We start from the raw sequence: 18,125 nt of genomic DNA on the forward strand, positions 1-18,125 counted from the left end.
TTAAGCAATGTGTCGTTTTTGTGAAATGGAACATAGTGCAGAGTGGGAAAATCACAAACTGTTTAAGAATGTACACCTTCAACCAAGAGGCAAATTAAATGTATTTCATCAAGAGACACTAAATGTCAAGCTTTTCAGTTCATACTTTTAGTGATAGAGAGATTTTCCTACTTTAGTAATTGCACAGTAACTAGTAGTTGTCATCATTTGATATGACTTGTTTTTTGTATTACGAACTTTCTGCATTTTTGCGACCTATCACAGAAGAGCCTGGATAGCTCAGTCGGTAGAGCATCTGACTTTTAATCTGAGGGTCCAGGGTTCAAGGGTCTGTTCGGGCAAGTGTCTTTTAAGCAATGTGTCAATTTGTGAAATGGAACATAGTGCAGAGTGGGAAAATCACAAACTGTTTAAGAATGTACACCTTCAATCAAGAGGCAAATTAAATGTATTTCATCAATAGACACTAAATGTCAAGCTATTCATATCAAACTTTTAGTGATAGAGAGATTTTCCTACTTTAGTAATTGCACAGTAGTTGTCACCATTTGAATTTACTTGGTTTTAGTATTACGAACTTTCTATAGGTTTGCGACAAACTCCAGAAGAGCCTGGAGTCGGTAAAACATTAGAACTTTAATCTGAGGGTCCAGGGTTCAAGTCCCTGTTCGGGCGAGTGTCTTTTAAGCAATGTGTCGTTTTTGTGAAATGGAACATAGTGCAGAGTGGGAAAATCACAAACTGTTTAAGAATGTACACCTTCAACCAAGAGGCAAATTAAATGTATTTCATCAAGAGACACTAAATGTCAAGCTTTTCAGTTCATACTTTTAGTGATAGAGAGATTTTCCTACTTTAGTAATTGCACAGTAACTAGTAGTTGTCATCATTTGAAATTACTTGTTTTTTGTATTACGAACTTTCTGCATTTTTGCGACCTATCACAGAAGAGCCTGGATAGCTCAGTCGGTAGAGCATCTGACTTTTAATGTGAGGGTCCAGGGTTCAAGGGTCTGTTCGGGCGAGTGTCTTTTAAGCAATGTGTCATTTTGTGAAATGGAACATAGTGCAGAGTGGGAAAATCACAAACTGTTTAAGAATGTACACCTTCAACCAAGAGGCAAATTAAATGTATTTCACCAATAGACACTAAATGTCAAGCTATTCATATCATACTTTTAGTGATAGAGAGATTTTCCTACTTTAGTAATTGCACAGTAGTTGTCACCATTTGAATTTACTTGGTTTTAGTATTACGAACTTTCTATAGGTTTGCGACAAACTCCAGAAGAGCCTGGAGTCGGTAAAACATCAGAACTTTAATCTGAGGGTCCAGGGTTCAAGTTCCTGTTCGGGCGAGTGTCTTTTAAGCAATGTGTCGTTTTTGTGAAATGGAACATAGTGCAGAGTGGGAAAATCACAAACTGTTTAAGAATGTACACCTTCAACCAAGAGGCAAATTAAATGTATTTCATCAAGAGACACTAAATGTCAAGCTTTTCAGTTCATACTTTTAGTGATAGAGAGATTTTCCTACTTTAGTAATTGCACAGTAACTAGTAGTTGTCATCATTTGAAATGACTTGTTTTTTGTATTACGAACTTTCAGCATTTTTGCGACCTATCACAGAAGAGCCTGGATAGCTCAGACGGTAGAGCATCAGACTTTTAATCTGAGGGTCCAGGGTTCAAGTCCCTGTTCGGGCGAGTGTCTTATAAGCAATGTGTCATTTTGTGAAATGGAACATAGTGCAGAGTGGGAAAATCACAAACTGTTTAAGAATGTACACCTTCAACCAAGAGGCAAATTAAATGTATTTCACCAATAGACACTAAATGTCAAGCTATTCATATCATACTTTTAGTGATAGAGAGATTTTCCTACTTTAGTAATTGCACAGTAGTTGTCACCATTTGAATTTACTTGGTTTTAGTATTACGAACTTTCTATAGGTTTGCGACAAACTCTAGAAGAGCCTGGAGTCGGTAAAACATCAGAACTTTAATCTGAGGGTCCAGGGTTCAAGTTCCTGTTCGGGTGAGTGTCTTTTAAGCAATGTGTCAATTTGTGAAATGGAACATAGTGCAGAGTGGGAAAATCACAAACTGTTTAAGAATGTACACCTTCAACCAAGAGGCAAATTAAATGTATTTCATCAAGAGACACTAAATGTCAAGCTTTTCAGTTCATACTTTTAGTGATAGAGAGATTTTCCTACTTTAGTAATTGCACAGTAACTAGTAGTTGTCATCATTTGATATGACTTGTTTTTTGTATTACGAACTTTCTGCATTTTTGCGACCTATCACAGAAGAGCCTGGATAGCTCAGTCGGTAGAGCATCTGACTTTTAATCTGAGGGTCCAGGGTTCAAGGGTCTGTTCGGGCGAGTGTCTTTTAAGCAATGTGTCATTTTGTGAAATGGAACATAGTGCAGAGTGGGAAAATCACAAACTGTTTAAGAATGTACACCTTCAACCAAGAGGCAAATTAAATGTATTTCACCAATAGACACTAAATGTCAAGCTATTCATATCAAACTTTTAGTGATAGAGAGATTTTCCTACTTTAGTAATTGCACAGTAGTTGTCACCATTTGAATTTACTTGGTTTTAGCATTACGAACTTTCTATAGGTTTGCGACAAACTCCAGAAGAGCCTGGAGTCGGTAAAACATCAGAACTTTAATCTGAGGGTCCAGGGTTCAAGTTCCTGTTCGAGCGAGTGTCTTTTAAGCAATGTGTCGTTTTTGTGAAATGGAACATAGTGCAGAGTGGGAAAATCACAAACTGTTTAAGAATGTACACCTTCAACCAAGAGGCAAATTAAATGTATTTCATCAAGAGACACTAAATGTCAAGCTTTTCAGTTCATACTTTTAGTGATAGAGAGATTTTCCAACTTTAGTAATTGCACAGTAACTAGTAGTTGTCATCATTTGATATGACTTGTTTTTTGTATTACGAACTTTCTGCATTTTTGCGACCTATCACAGAAGAGCCTGGATAGCTCAGTCGGTAGAGCATCTGACTTTTAATCTGAGGGTCCAGGGTTCAAGGGTCTGTTCGGGCGAGTGTCTTTTAAGCAGTGTGTCATTTTGTGAAATGGAACATAGTGCAGAGTGTGAAAATCACAAACTGTTTAAGAATGTACACCTTCAACCAAGAGGCAAATTAAATGTATTTCACCAATAGACACTAAATGTCAAGCTATTCATATCAAACTTTTAGTGATAGAGAGACTTTCCTACTTTAGTAATTGCACAGTAGTTATCACCATTTGAATTTACTTGTTTTTGTATTACGAACTTTCTATAGGTTTGCGACAGACTCCAGAAGAGCCTGGAGTCGGTAAAACATCAGAACTTTAATCTGAGGGTCCAGGGTTCAAGTCCCTGTTCGGGCGAGTGTCTTTTAAGCAATGTGTCGTTTTTGTGAAATGGAACATAGTGCAGAGTGGGAAAATCACAAACTGTTTAAGAATGTACACCTTCAACCAAGAGGCAAATTAAATGTATTTCATCAAGAGACACTAAATGTCAAGCTTTTCAGTTCATACTTTTAGTGATAGAGAGATTTTCCTACTTTAGTAATTGCACAGTAACTACTAGTTGTCATCATTTGAAATGACTTGTTTTTTGTATTACGAACTTCTGCATTTTTGCGACCTATCACAGAAGAGCCTGGATAGCTCAGTCGGTAGAGCATCAGACTTTTAATCTGAGGGTCCAGGGTTCAAGTCCCTGTTCGGGCGATTGTCTTTTAAGCAATGTGTCATTTTGTGAAATGGAACATAGTGCAGAGTGGGAAAATCACAAACTGTTTAAGAATGTACACCTTCAACCAAGAGGCAAATTAAATGTATTTCATCAATAGACACTAAATGTCAAGCTATTCATATCATACTTTTAGTGATAGAGAGACTTTCCTACTTTAGTAATTGCACAGTAGTTATCACCATTTGAATTTACTTGTTTTTGTATTACGAACTTTCTATAGGTTTGCGACAGCCTCCAGAAGAGCCTGGAGTCGGTAAAACATCAGAACTTTAATCTGAGGGTCCAGGGTTCAAGTCCCTGTCCGGGCAAGTGTCTTTTAAGCAATGTGTCGTTTTTGTGAAATGGAACATAGTGCAGAGTGGGAAAATCACAAACTGTTTAAGAATGTACACCTTCAACCAAGAGGCAAATTAAATGTATTTCATCAAGAGACACTAAATGTCAAGCTTTTCAGTTCATACTTTTAGTGATAGAGAGATTTTCCAACTTTAGTAATTGCACAGTAACTAGTAGTTGTCATCATTTGATATGACTTGTTTTTTGTATTACGAACTTTCTGCATTTTTGCGACCTATCACAGAAGAGCCTGGATAGCTCAGTCGGTAGAGCATCTGACTTTTAATCTGAGGGTCCAGGGTTCACGGGTCTGTTCGGGCGAGTGTCTTTTCAGCAATGTGTCATTTTGTGAAATGGAACATAGTGCAGAGTGGGAAAATCACAAACTGTTTAAGAATGTACACCTTCAACCAAGAGGCAAATTAAATGTATTTCACCAATAGACACTAAATGTCAAGCTATTCATATCAAACTTTTAGTGATAGAGAGATTTTCCTACTTTAGTAATTGCACAGTAGTTGTCACCATTTGAATTTACTTGGTTTTAGTATTATGAACTTTCTATAGGTTTGCGACAAACTCCAGAAGAGCCTGGAGTCGGTAAAACATCAGATCTTTAATCTGAGGGTCCAGGGTTCAAGTCCCTGTTCGGGCGAGTGTCTTTTAAGCAATGTGTGTTTTTGTGAAATGGAACATAGTGCAGAGTGGGAAAATCACAAACTGTTTAAGAATGTACACCTTCAACCAAGAGGCAAATTAAATGTATTTCATCAAGAGACACTAAATGTCAAGCTTTTCAGTTCATACTTTTAGTGATAGAGAGATTTTCCTACTTTAGTAATTGCACAGTAACTAGTAGTTGTCATCATTTGAAATAACTTGTTTTTTGTATTACGAACTTTCTGCATTTTTGCGACCTATCACAGAAGAGCCTGGATAGCTCAGTCGGTAGAGCATCTGACTTTTAATCTGAGGGTCCAAGGTTCAAGGGTCTGTTCGGGCGAGTGTCTTTTAAGCAATGTGTCATTTTGTGAAATGGAACATAGTGCAGAGTGGGAAAATCACAAACTGTTTAAGAATGTACACCTTCAACCAAGAGGCAAATTAAATGTATTTCACCAATAGACACTAAATGTCAAGCTATTCATATCATACTTTTAGTGATAGAGAGATTTTCCTACTTTAGTAATTGCACAGTAGTTGTCACCATTTGAATTTACTTGGTTTTAGTATTACGAACTTTCTATAGGTTTGCGACAGACTCCAGAAGAGCCTGGAGTCGGTAAAACATCAGAACTTTAATCTGAGGGTCCAGGGTTCAAGTTCCTGTTCGGGCGAGTGTCTTTTAAGCAATGTGTCGTTTTTGTGAAATGGAACATAGTGCAGAGTGGGAAAATCACAAACTGTTTAAGAATGTACACCTTCAACCAAGAGGCAAATTAAACGTATTTCATCAAGAGACACTAAATGTCAAGCTTTTCAGTTCATACTTTTAGTGATAGAGAGATTTTCCTACTTTAGTAATTGCACAGTAACTAGTAGTTGTCATCATTTGATATGACTTGTTTTTTGTATTACAAACTTTCTGCATTTTTGCGACCTATCACAGAAGAGCCTGGATAGCTCAGTCGGTAGAGCATCTGACTTTTAATCTGAGGGTCCAGGGTTAAAGGGTCTGTTCGGGCGAGTGTCTTTTAAGCAATGTGTCATTTTGTGAAATGGAACATAGTGCAGAGTGGGAAAATCACAAACTGTTTAAGAATGTACACCTTCAACCAAGAGGCAAATTAAATGTATTTCACCAATAGACACTAAATGTCAAGCTATTCATATCAAACTTTTAGTGATAGAGAGATTTTCCTACTTTAGTAATTGCACAGTAGTTGTCACCATTTGAATTTACTTGGTTTTAGTATTACGAACTTTCTATAGGTTTGCGACAAACTCCAGAAGAGCCTGGAGTCGGTAAAACATCAGAACTTTAATCTGAGGGTCCAGGGTTCAAGTCCCTGTTCGGGCGAGTATCTTTTAAGCAATGTGTCGTTTTTGTGAAATGGAACATAGTGCAGAGTGGGAAAATCACAAACTGTTTAAGAATGTACACCTTCAACCAAGAGGCAAATTAAATGTATTTCATCAAGAGACACTAAATGTCAAGCTTTTCAGTTCATACTTTTAGTGATAGAGAGATTTTCCTACTTTAGTAATTGCACAGTAACTAGTAGTTGTCATCATTTGAAATGACTTGTTTTTTGTATTACGAACTTTCTGCATTTTTGCGACCTATCACAGAAGATCCTGGATAGCTCAGTCGGTAGAGCATCTGACTTTTAATCTGAGGGTCCAGGGTTCAAGGGTCTGTTCGGGCGAGTGTCTTTTAAGCAATGTGTCAATTTGTGAAATGGAACATAGTGCAGAGTGGGAAAATCACAAACTGTTTAAGAATGTACACCTTCAACCAAGAGGCAAATTAAATGTATTTCATCAAGAGACACTAAATGTCAAGCTTTTCAGTTCATACTTTTAGTGATAGAGAGATTTTCCAACTTTAGTAATTGCACAGTAACTAGTAGTTGTCATCATTTGATATGACTTGTTTTTTGTATTACAAACTTTCTGCATTTTTGCGACCTATCACAGAAGAGCCTGGATAGCTCAGTCGGTAGAGCATCTGACTTTTAATCTGAGGGTCCAGGGTTCAAGGGTCTGCTCGGGCGAGTGTCTTTTAAGCAATGTGTCATTTTGTGAAATGGAACATAGTGCAGAGTGGGAAAATCACAAACTGTTTAAGAATGTACACCTTCAACCAAGAGGCAAATTAAATGTATTTCACCAATAGACACTAAATGTCAAGCTATTCATATCAAACTTTTAGTGATAGAGAGATTTTCCTACTTTAGTAATTGCACAGTAGTTGTCACCATTTGAATTTACTTGGTTTTAGTATTACGAACTTTCTATAGGTTTGCGACAAACTCCAGAAGAGCCTGGAGTCGGTAAAACATCAGAACTTTAATCTGAGGGTCCAGGGTTCAAGTCCCTGTTCGGGCGAGTGTCTTTTAAGCAATGTGTCGTTTTTGTGAAATGGAACATAGTGCAGAGTGGGAAAATCACAAACTGTTTAAGAATGTACACCTTCAACCAAGAGGCAAATTAAATGTATTTCATCAATAGACACTAAATGTCAAGCTATTCAGATAATACTTTTAGTGATAGAGAGATTTTCCAACTTTAGTAATTGCACAGTAACTAGTAGTTGTCATCATTTGATATGACTTGTTTTTTGTATTACGAACTTTCTGCATTTTTGCGACCTATCACAGAAGATCCTGGATAGCTCAGTCGGTAGAGCATCAGACTTTTAATCTGAGGGTCCAGGGTTCAAGTCCCTGTTCGGGCGATTGTCTTTTAAGCAATGTGTCATTTTGTGAAATGGAACATAGTGCAGAGTGGGAAAATCACAAACTGTTTAAGAATGTACACCTTCAACCAAGAGGCAAATTAAATGTATTTCATCAATAGACACTAAATGTCAAGCTATTCATATCATACTTTTAGTGATAGAGAGACTTTCCTACTTTAGTAATTGCACATTAGTTATCACCATTTGAATTTACTTGTTTTTGTATTACGAACTTTCTATAGGTTTGCGACAGACTCCAGAAGAGCCTGGAGTCGGTAAAACATCAGAACATTAATCTGAGGGTCCAGGGTTCAAGTCCCTGTTCGGGCGAGTGTCTTTTAAGCAATGTGTCGTTTTTGTGAAATGGAACATAGTGCAGAGTGGGAAAATCACAAACTGTTTAAGAATGTACACCTTCAACCAAGAGGCAAATTAAATGTATTTCATCAAGAGACACTAAATGTCAAGCTTTTCAGTTCATACTTTTAGTGATAGAGAGATTTTCCTACTTTAGTAATTGCACAGTAACTACTAGTTGTCATCATTTGAAATGACTTGTTTTTTGTATTACGAACTTCTGCATTTTTGGGACCTATCACAGAAGAGCCTGGATAGCTCAGTCGGTAGAGCATCAGACTTTTAATCTGAGGGTCCAGGGTTCAAGTCCCTGTTCGGGCGATTGTCTTTTAAGCAATGTGTCATTTTGTGAAATGGAACATAGTGCAGAGTGGGAAAATCACAAACTGTTTAAGAATGTACACCTTCAACCAAGAGGCAAATTAAATGTATTTCATCAATAGACACTAAATATCAAGCTATTCATATCATACTTTTAGTGATAGAGAGACTTTCCTACTTTAGTAATTGCACAGTAGTTATCACCATTTGAATTTACTTGTTTTTGTATTACGAACTTTCTATAGGTTTGCGACAGACTCCAGAAGAGCCTGGAGTCGGTAAAACATCAGAACTTTAATCTGAGGGTCCAGGGTTCAAGTCCCTGTTCGGGCGAGTGTCTTTTAAGCAATGTGTCGTTTTTGTGAAATGGAACATAGTGCAGAGTGGGAAAATCACAAACTGTTTAAGAATGTACACCTTCAACCAAGAGGCAAATTAAATGTATTTCATCAAGAGACACTAAATGTCAAGCTTTTCAGTTCATACTTTTAGTGATAGAGAGATTTTCCTACTTTAGTAATTGCACAGTAACTACTAGTTGTCATCATTTGAAATGACTTGTTTTTTGTATTACGAACTTCTGCATTTTTGCGACCTATCACAGAAGAGCCTGGATAGCTCAGTCGGTAGAGCATCAGACTTTTAATCTGAGGGTCCAGGGTTCAAGTCCCTGTTCGGGCGATTGTCTTTTAAGCAATGTGTCATTTTGTGAAATGGAACATAGTGCAGAGTGGGAAAATCACAAACTGTTTAAGAATGTACACCTTCAACCAAGAGGCAAATTAAATGTATTTCATCAATAGACACTAAATGTCAAGCTATTCATATCATACTTTTAGTGATAGAGAGACTTTCCTACTTTAGTAATTGCACAGTAGTTATCACCATTTGAATTTACTTGTTTTTGTATTACGAACTTTCTATAGGTTTGCGACAGACTCCAGAAGAGCCTGGAGTCGGTAAAACATCAGAACTTTAATCTGAGGGTCCAGGGTTCAAGTCCCTGTCCGGGCGAGTGTCTTTTAAGCAATGTGTCGTTTTTGTGAAATGGAACATAGTGCAGAGTGGGAAAATCACAAACTGTTTAAGAATGTACACCTTCAACCAAGAGGCAAATTAAATGTATTTCATCAAGAGACACTAAATGTCAAGCTTTTCAGTTCATACTTTTAGTGATAGAGAGATTTTCCAACTTTAGTAATTGCACAGTAACTAGTAGTTGTCATCATTTGATATGACTTGTTTTTTGTATTACGAACTTTCTGCATTTTTGCGACCTATCACAGAAGAGCCTGGATAGCTCAGTCGGTAGAGCATCTGACTTTTAATCTGAGGGTCCAGGGTTCACGGGTCTGTTCGGGCGAGTGTCTTTTCAGCAATGTGTCATTTTGTGAAATGGAACATAGTGCAGAGTGGGAAAATCACAAACTGTTTAAGAATGTACACCTTCAACCAAGAGGCAAATTAAATGTATTTCACCAATAGACACTAAATGTCAAGCTATTCATATCAAACTTTTAGTGATAGAGAGATTTTCCTACTTTAGTAATTGCACAGTAGTTGTCACCATTTGAATTTACTTGGTTTTAGTATTACGAACTTTCTATAGGTTTGCGACAAACTCCAGAAGAGCCTGGAGTCGGTAAAACATCAGATCTTTAATCTGAGGGTCCAGGGTTCAAGTCCCTGTTCGGGCGAGTGTCTTTTAAGCAATGTGTGTTTTTGTGAAATGGAACATAGTGCAGAGTGGGAAAATCACAAACTGTTTAAGAATGTACACCTTCAACCAAGAGGCAAATTAAATGTATTTCATCAAGAGACACTAAATGTCAAGCTTTTCAGTTCATACTTTTAGTGATAGAGAGATTTTCCTACTTTAGTAATTGCACAGTAACTAGTAGTTGTCATCATTTGAAATAACTTGTTTTTTGTATTACGAACTTTCTGCATTTTTGCGACCTATCACAGAAGAGCCTGGATAGCTCAGTCGGTAGAGCATCTGACTTTTAATCTGAGGGTCCAAGGTTCAAGGGTCTGTTCGGGCGAGTGTCTTTTAAGCAATGTGTCATTTTGTGAAATGGAACATAGTGCAGAGTGGGAAAATCACAAACTGTTTAAGAATGTACACCTTCAACCAAGAGGCAAATTAAATGTATTTCACCAATAGACACTAAATGTCAAGCTATTCATATCATACTTTTAGTGATAGAGAGATTTTCCTACTTTAGTAATTGCACAGTAGTTGTCACCATTTGAATTTACTTGGTTTTAGTATTACGAACTTTCTATAGGTTTGCGACAGACTCCAGAAGAGCCTGGAGTCGGTAAAACATCAGAACTTTAATCTGAGGGTCCAGGGTTCAAGTTCCTGTTCGGGCGAGTGTCTTTTAAGCAATGTGTCGTTTTTGTGAAATGGAACATAGTGCAGAGTGGGAAAATCACAAACTGTTTAAGAATGTACACCTTCAACCAAGAGGCAAATTAAACGTATTTCATCAAGAGACACTAAATGTCAAGCTTTTCAGTTCATACTTTTAGTGATAGAGAGATTTTCCTACTTTAGTAATTGCACAGTAACTAGTAGTTGTCATCATTTGATATGACTTGTTTTTTGTATTACGAACTTTCTGCATTTTTGCGACCTATCACAGAAGAGCCTGGATAGCTCAGTCGGTAGAGCATCTGACTTTTAATCTGAGGGTCCAGGGTTAAAGGGTCTGTTCGGGCGAGTGTCTTTTAAGCAATGTGTCATTTTGTGAAATGGAACATAGTGCAGAGTGGGAAAATCACAAACTGTTTAAGAATGTACACCTTCAACCAAGAGGCAAATTAAATGTATTTCACCAATAGACACTAAATGTCAAGCTATTCATATCAAACTTTTAGTGATAGAGAGATTTTCCTACTTTAGTAATTGCACAGTAGTTGTCACCATTTGAATTTACTTGGTTTTAGTATTACGAACTTTCTATAGGTTTGCGACAAACTCCAGAAGAGCCTGGAGTCGGTAAAACATCAGAACTTTAATCTGAGGGTCCAGGGTTCAAGTCCCTGTTCGGGCGAGTATCTTTTAAGCAATGTGTCGTTTTTGTGAAATGGAACATAGTGCAGAGTGGGAAAATCACAAACTGTTTAAGAATGTACACCTTCAACCAAGAGGCAAATTAAATGTATTTCATCAAGAGACACTAAATGTCAAGCTTTTCAGTTCATACTTTTAGTGATAGAGAGATTTTCCTACTTTAGTAATTGCACAGTAACTAGTAGTTGTCATCATTTGAAATGACTTGTTTTTTGTATTACGAACTTTCTGCATTTTTGCGACCTATCACAGAAGAGCCTGGATAGATCAGTCGGTAGAGCATCAGACTTTTAATCTGAGGGTCCAGGGTTCAAGTCCCTGTTCGGGCGATTGTCTTTTAAGCAATGTGTCATTTTGTGAAATGGAACATAGTGCAGAGTGGGAAAATCACAAACTGTTTAAGAATGTACACCTTCAACCAAGAGGCAAATTAAATGTATTTCATCAATAGACACTAAATATCAAGCTATTCATATCATACTTTTAGTGATAGAGAGACTTTCCTACTTTAGTAATTGCACAGTAGTTATCACCATTTGAATTTACTTGTTTTTGTATTACGAACTTTCTATAGGTTTGCGACAGACTCCAGAAGAGCCTGGAGTCGGTAAAACATCAGAACTTTAATCTGAGGGTCCAGGGTTCAAGTCCCTGTTCGGGCGAGTGTCTTTTAAGCAATGTGTCGTTTTTGTGAAATGGAACATAGTGCAGAGTGGGAAAATCACAAACTGTTTAAGAATGTACACCTTCAACCAAGAGGCAAATTAAATGTATTTCATCAAGAGACACTAAATGTCAAGCTTTTCAGTTCATACTTTTAGTGATAGAGAGATTTTCCTACTTTAGTAATTGCACAGTAACTACTAGTTGTCATCATTTGAAATGACTTGTTTTTTGTATTACGAACTTCTGCATTTTTGCGACCTATCACAGAAGAGCCTGGATAGCTCAGTCGGTAGAGCATCAGACTTTTAATCTGAGGGTCCAGGGTTCAAGTCCCTGTTCGGGCGATTGTCTTTTAAGCAATGTGTCATTTTGTGAAATGGAACATAGTGCAGAGTGGGAAAATCACAAACTGTTTAAGAATGTACACCTTCAACCAAGAGGCAAATTAAATGTATTTCATCAATAGACACTAAATGTCAAGCTATTCATATCATACTTTTAGTGATAGAGAGACTTTCCTACTTTAGTAATTGCACAGTAGTTATCACCATTTGAATTTACTTGTTTTTGTATTACGAACTTTCTATAGGTTTGCGACAGACTCCAGAAGAGCCTGGAGTCGGTAAAACATCAGAACTTTAATCTGAGGGTCCAGGGTTCAAGTCCCTGTCCGGGCGAGTGTCTTTTAAGCAATGTGTCGTTTTTGTGAAATGGAACATAGTGCAGAGTGGGAAAATCACAAACTGTTTAAGAATGTACACCTTCAACCAAGAGGCAAATTAAATGTATTTCATCAAGAGACACTAAATGTCAAGCTTTTCAGTTCATACTTTTAGTGATAGAGAGATTTTCCAACTTTAGTAATTGCACAGTAACTAGTAGTTGTCATCATTTGATATGACTTGTTTTTTGTATTACGAACTTTCTGCATTTTTGCGACCTATCACAGAAGAGCCTGGATAGCTCAGTCGGTAGAGCATCTGACTTTTAATCTGAGGGTCCAGGGTTCACGGGTCTGTTCGGGCGAGTGTCTTTTCAGCAATGTGTCATTTTGTGAAATGGAACATAGTGCAGAGTGGGAAAATCACAAACTGTTTAAGAATGTACACCTTCAACCAAGAGGCAAATTAAATGTATTTCACCATTAGACACTAAATGTCAAGCTATTCATATCAAACTTTTAGTGATAGAGAGATTTTCCTACTTTAGTAATTGCACAGTAGTTGTCACCATTTGAATTTACTTGGTTTTAGTATTACGAACTTTCTATAGGTTTGCGACAAACTCCAGAAGAGCCTGGAGTCGGTAAAACATCAGATCTTTAATCTGAGGGTCCAGGGTTCAAGTCCCTGTTCGGGCGAGTGTCTTTTAAGCAATGTGTGTTTTTGTGAAATGGAACATAGTGCAGAGTGGGAAAATCACAAACTGTTTAAGAATGTACACCTTCAACCAAGAGGCAAATTAAATGTATTTCATCAAGAGACACTAAATGTCAAGCTTTTCAGTTCATACTTTTAGTGATAGAGAGATTTTCCTACTTTAGTAATTGCACAGTAACTAGTAGTTGTCATCATTTGAAATAACTTGTTTTTTGTATTACGAACTTTCTGCATTTTTGCGACCTATCACAGAAGAGCCTGGATAGCTCAGTCGGTAAAGCATCTGACTTTTAATCTGAGGGTCCAAGGTTCAAGGGTCTGTTCGGGCGAGTGTCTTTTAAGCAATGGGTCATTTTGTGAAATGGAACATAGTGCAGAGTGGGAAAATCACAAACTGTTTAAGAATGTACACCTTCAACCAAGAGGCAAATTAAATGTATTTCACCAATAGACACTAAATGTCAAGCTATTCATATCATACTTTTAGTGATAGAGAGATTTTCCTACTTTAGTAATTGCACAGTAGTTGTCACCATTTGAATTTACTTGGTTTTAGTATTACGAACTTTCTATAGGTTTGCGACAGACTCCAGAAGAGCCTGGAGTCGGTAAAACATCAGAACTTTAATCTGAGGGTCCAGGGTTCAAGTTCCTGTTCGGGCGAGTGTCTTTTAAGCAATGTGTCGTTTTTGTGAAATGGAACATAGTGCAGAGTGGGAAAATCACAAACTGTTTAAGAATGTACACCTTCAACCAAGAGGCAAATTAAACGTATTTCATCAAGAGACACTAAATGTCAAGCTTTTCAGTTCATACTTTTAGTGATAGAGAGATTTTCCTACTTTAGTAATTGCACAGTAACTAGTAGTTGTCATCATTTGATATGACTTGTTTTTTGTATTACGAACTTTCTGCATTTTTGCGACCTATCACAGAAGAGCCTGGATAGCTCAGTCGGTAGAGCATCTGACTTTTAATCTGAGGGTCCAGGGTTAAAGGGTCTGTTCGGGCGAGTGTCTTTTAAGCAATGTGTCATTTTGTGAAATGGAACATAGTGCAGAGTGGGAAAATCACAAACTGTTTAAGAATGTACACCTTCAACCAAGAGGCAAATTAAATGTATTTCACCAATAGACACTAAATGTCAAGCTATTCATATCAAACTTTTAGTGATAGAGAGATTTTCCTACTTTAGTAATTGCACAGTAGTTGTCACCATTTGAATTTACTTGGTTTTAGTATTACGAACTTTCTATAGGTTTGCGACAAACTCCAGAAGAGCCTGGAGTCGGTAAAACATCAGAACTTTAATCTGAGGGTCCAGGGTTCAAGTCCCTGTTCGGGCGAGTATCTTTTAAGCAATGTGTCGTTTTTGTGAAATGGAACATAGTGCAGAGTGGGAAAATCACAAACTGTTTAAGAATGTACACCTTCAACCAAGAGGCAAATTAAATGTATTTCATCAAGAGACACTAAATGTCAAGCTTTTCAGTTCATACTTTTAGTGATAGAGAGATTTTCCTACTTTAGTAATTGCACAGTAACTAGTAGTTGTCATCATTTGAAATGACTTGTTTTTTGTATTACGAACTTTCTGCATTTTTGCGACCTATCACAGAAGATCCTGGATAGCTCAGTCGGTAGAGCATCTGACTTTTAATCTGAGGGTCCAGGGTTCAAGGGTCTGTTCGGGCGAGTATCTTTTAAGCAATGTGTCAATTTGTGAAATGGAACATAGTGCAGAGTGGGAAAATCACAAACTGTTTAAGAATGTACACCTTCAACCAAGAGGCAAATTAAATGTATTTCATCAAGAGACACTAAATGTCAAGCTTTTCAGTTCATACTTTTAGTGATAGAGAGATTTTCCTACTTTAGTAATTGCACAGTAACTAGTAGTTGTCATCATTTGAAATGACTTGTTTTTTGTATTACGAACTTTCTGCATTTTTGCGACCTATCACAGAAGATCCTGGATAGCTCAGTCGGTAGAGCATCTGACTTTTAATCTGAGGGTCCAGGGTTCAAGGGTCTGTTCGGGCGAGTGTCTTTTAAGCAATGTGTCAATTTGTGAAATGGAACATAGTGCAGAGTGGGAAAATCACAAACTGTTTAAGAATGTACACCTTCAACCAAGAGGCAAATTAAATGTATTTCATCAAGAGACACTAAATGTCAAGCTTTTCAGTTCATACTTTTAGTGATAGAGAGATTTTCCAACTTTAGTAATTGCACAGTAACTAGTAGTTGTCATCATTTGATATGACTTGTTTTTTGTATTACAAACTTTCTGCATTTTTGCGACCTATCACAGAAGAGCCTGGATAGCTCAGTCGGTAGAGCATCTGACTTTTAATCTGAGGGTCCAGGGTTCAAGTCCCTGTTCGGGCGATTGTCTTTTAAGCAATGTGTCATTTTGTGAAATGGAACATAGTGCAGAGTGGGAAAATCACAAACTGTTTAAGAATGTACACCTTCAACCAAGAGGCAAATTAAATGTATTTCATCAATAGACACTAAATGTCAAGCTATTCATATCATACTTTTAGTGATAGAGAGACTTTCCTACTTTAGTAATTGCACATTAGTTATCACCATTTGAATTTACTTGTTTTTGTATTACGAACTTTCTATAGGTTTGCGACAGACTCCAGAAGAGCCTGGAGTCGGTAAAACATCAGAACTTTAATCTGAGGGTCCAGGGTTCAAGTCCCTGTTCGGGCGAGTGTCTTTTAAGCAATGTGTCGTTTTTGTGAAATGGAACATAGTGCAGAGTGGGAAAATCACAAACTGTTTAAGAATGTACACCTTCAACCAAGAGGCAAATTAAATGTATTTCATCAAGAGACACTAAATGTCAAGCTTTTCAGTTCATACTTTTAGTGATAGAGAGATTTTCCTACTTTAGTAATTGCACAGTAACTAGTAGTTGTCATCATTTGAAATGACTTGTTTTTTGTATTACGAACTTTCTGCATTTTTGCGACCTATCACAGAAGAGCCTGGATAGCTCAGACGGTAGAGCATCGGACTTTTAATCTGAGGGTCCAGGGTTCAAGTCCCTGTTCGGGCGAGTGTCTTTTAAGCAATGTGTCATTTTTGTGAAATGGAACATAGTGCAGAGTGGGAAAATCACAAACTGTTTAAGAATGTACACCTTCAACCAAGAGGCAAATTAAATGTATTTCATCAAGAGACACTAAATGTCAAGCTTTTCAGTTCATACTTTTAGTGATAGAGAGACTTTCCTACTTTAGTAATTGCACAGTAGTTATCACCATTTGAATTTACTTGTTTTTGTATTACGAACTTTCTATAGGTTTGCGACAGACTCCAGAAGAGCCTGGAGTCGGTAAAACATCAGAACTTTAATCTGAGGGTCCAGGGTTCAAGTCCCTGTTCGGGCGAGTGTCTTTTAAGCAATGTGTCGTTTTTGTGAAATGGAACATAGTGCAGAGTGGGAAAATCACAAACTGTTTAAGAATGTACACCTTCAACCAAGAGGCAAATTAAATGTATTTCATCAAGAGACACTAAATGTCAAGCTTTTCAGTTCATACTTTTAGTGATAGAGAGATTTTCCTACTTTAGTAATTGCACAGTAACTAGTAGTTGTCATCATTTGATATGACTTGTTTTTTGTATTACGAACTTTCTGCATTTTTGCGACCTATCACAGAAGAGCCTGGATAGCTCAGTCGGTAGAGCATCTGACTTTTAATCTGAGGGTCCAGGGTTAAAGGGTCTGTTCGGGCGAGTGTCTTTTAAGCAATGTGTCATTTTGTGAAATGGAACATAGTGCAGAGTGGGAAAATCACAAACTGTTTAAGAATGTACACCTTCAACCAAGAGGCAAATTAAACGTATTTCATCAAGAGACACTAAATGTCAAGCTTTTCAGTTCATACTTTTAGTGATAGAGAGATTTTCCTACTTTAGTAATTGCACAGTAACTAGTAGTTGTCATCATTTGATATGACTTGTTTTTTGTATTACGAACTTTCTGCATTTTTGCGACCTATCACAGAAGAGCCTGGATAGCTCAGTCGGTAGAGCATCTGACTTTTAATCTGAGGGTCCAGGGTTAAAGGGTCTGTTCGGGCGAGTGTCTTTTAAGCAATGTGTCATTTTGTGAAATGGAACATAGTGCAGAGTGGGAAAATCACAAACTGTTTAAGAATGTACACCTTCAACCAAGAGGCAAATTAAATGTATTTCACCAATAGACACTAAATGTCAAGCTATTCATATCAAACTTTTAGTGATAGAGAGATTTTCCTACTTTAGTAATTGCACAGTAGTTGTCACCATTTGAATTTACTTGGTTTTAGTATTACGAACTTTCTATAGGTTTGCGACAAACTCCAGAAGAGCCTGGAGTCGGTAAAACATCAGAACTTTAATCTGAGGGTCCAGGGTTCAAGTCCCTGTTCGGGCGAGTATCTTTTAAGCAATGTGTCGTTTTTGTGAAATGGAACATAGTGCAGAGTGGGAAAATCACAAACTGTTTAAGAATGTACACCTTCAACCAAGAGGCAAATTAAATGTATTTCATCAAGAGACACTAAATGTCAAGCTTTTCAGTTCATACTTTTAGTGATAGAGAGATTTTCCTACTTTAGTAATTGCACAGTAACTAGTAGTTGTCATCATTTGAAATGACTTGTTTTTTGTATTACGAACTTTCTGCATTTTTGCGACCTATCACAGAAGATCCTGGATAGCTCAGTCGGTAGAGCATCTGACTTTTAATCTGAGGGTCCAGGGTTCAAGGGTCTGTTCGGGCGAGTGTCTTTTAAGCAA

The 18,125-nt window shown here is 37.3% G+C and overlaps 6 non-coding genes across 6 annotated transcripts; all 6 read left to right on the forward strand.

Annotated features, from left to right (window-relative positions):
• Positions 1-1,634: 1,634 nt before the first annotated feature.
• TRNAK-UUU (transfer RNA lysine (anticodon UUU)) lies at positions 1,635-1,707 on the forward strand. The gene has a single exon. It is a non-coding gene; the product is annotated as a tRNA-Lys (tRNA).
• Positions 1,708-3,680: 1,973 nt separating this feature from the next.
• TRNAK-UUU (transfer RNA lysine (anticodon UUU)) lies at positions 3,681-3,753 on the forward strand. Its single transcript has one exon. It is a non-coding gene; the product is annotated as a tRNA-Lys (tRNA).
• Positions 3,754-8,122: 4,369 nt separating this feature from the next.
• On the forward strand, positions 8,123-8,195 carry TRNAK-UUU (transfer RNA lysine (anticodon UUU)). Its single transcript has one exon. It is a non-coding gene; the product is annotated as a tRNA-Lys (tRNA).
• Positions 8,196-8,803: 608 nt separating this feature from the next.
• On the forward strand, positions 8,804-8,876 carry TRNAK-UUU (transfer RNA lysine (anticodon UUU)). Its single transcript has one exon. It is a non-coding gene; the product is annotated as a tRNA-Lys (tRNA).
• Positions 8,877-12,214: 3,338 nt separating this feature from the next.
• TRNAK-UUU (transfer RNA lysine (anticodon UUU)) lies at positions 12,215-12,287 on the forward strand. The gene has a single exon. It is a non-coding gene; the product is annotated as a tRNA-Lys (tRNA).
• Positions 12,288-15,640: 3,353 nt separating this feature from the next.
• Positions 15,641-15,713, forward strand: TRNAK-UUU (transfer RNA lysine (anticodon UUU)). The gene has a single exon. It is a non-coding gene; the product is annotated as a tRNA-Lys (tRNA).
• The last annotated feature ends 2,412 nt before the right edge of the window (positions 15,714-18,125 follow it).

Source organism: Taudactylus pleione, unplaced genomic scaffold (assembly GCF_031769625.1).
Source record: "Taudactylus pleione unplaced genomic scaffold, aTauple2 ptg000454l, whole genome shotgun sequence".
NCBI lineage: Eukaryota > Metazoa > Chordata > Amphibia > Anura > Myobatrachidae > Taudactylus > Taudactylus pleione.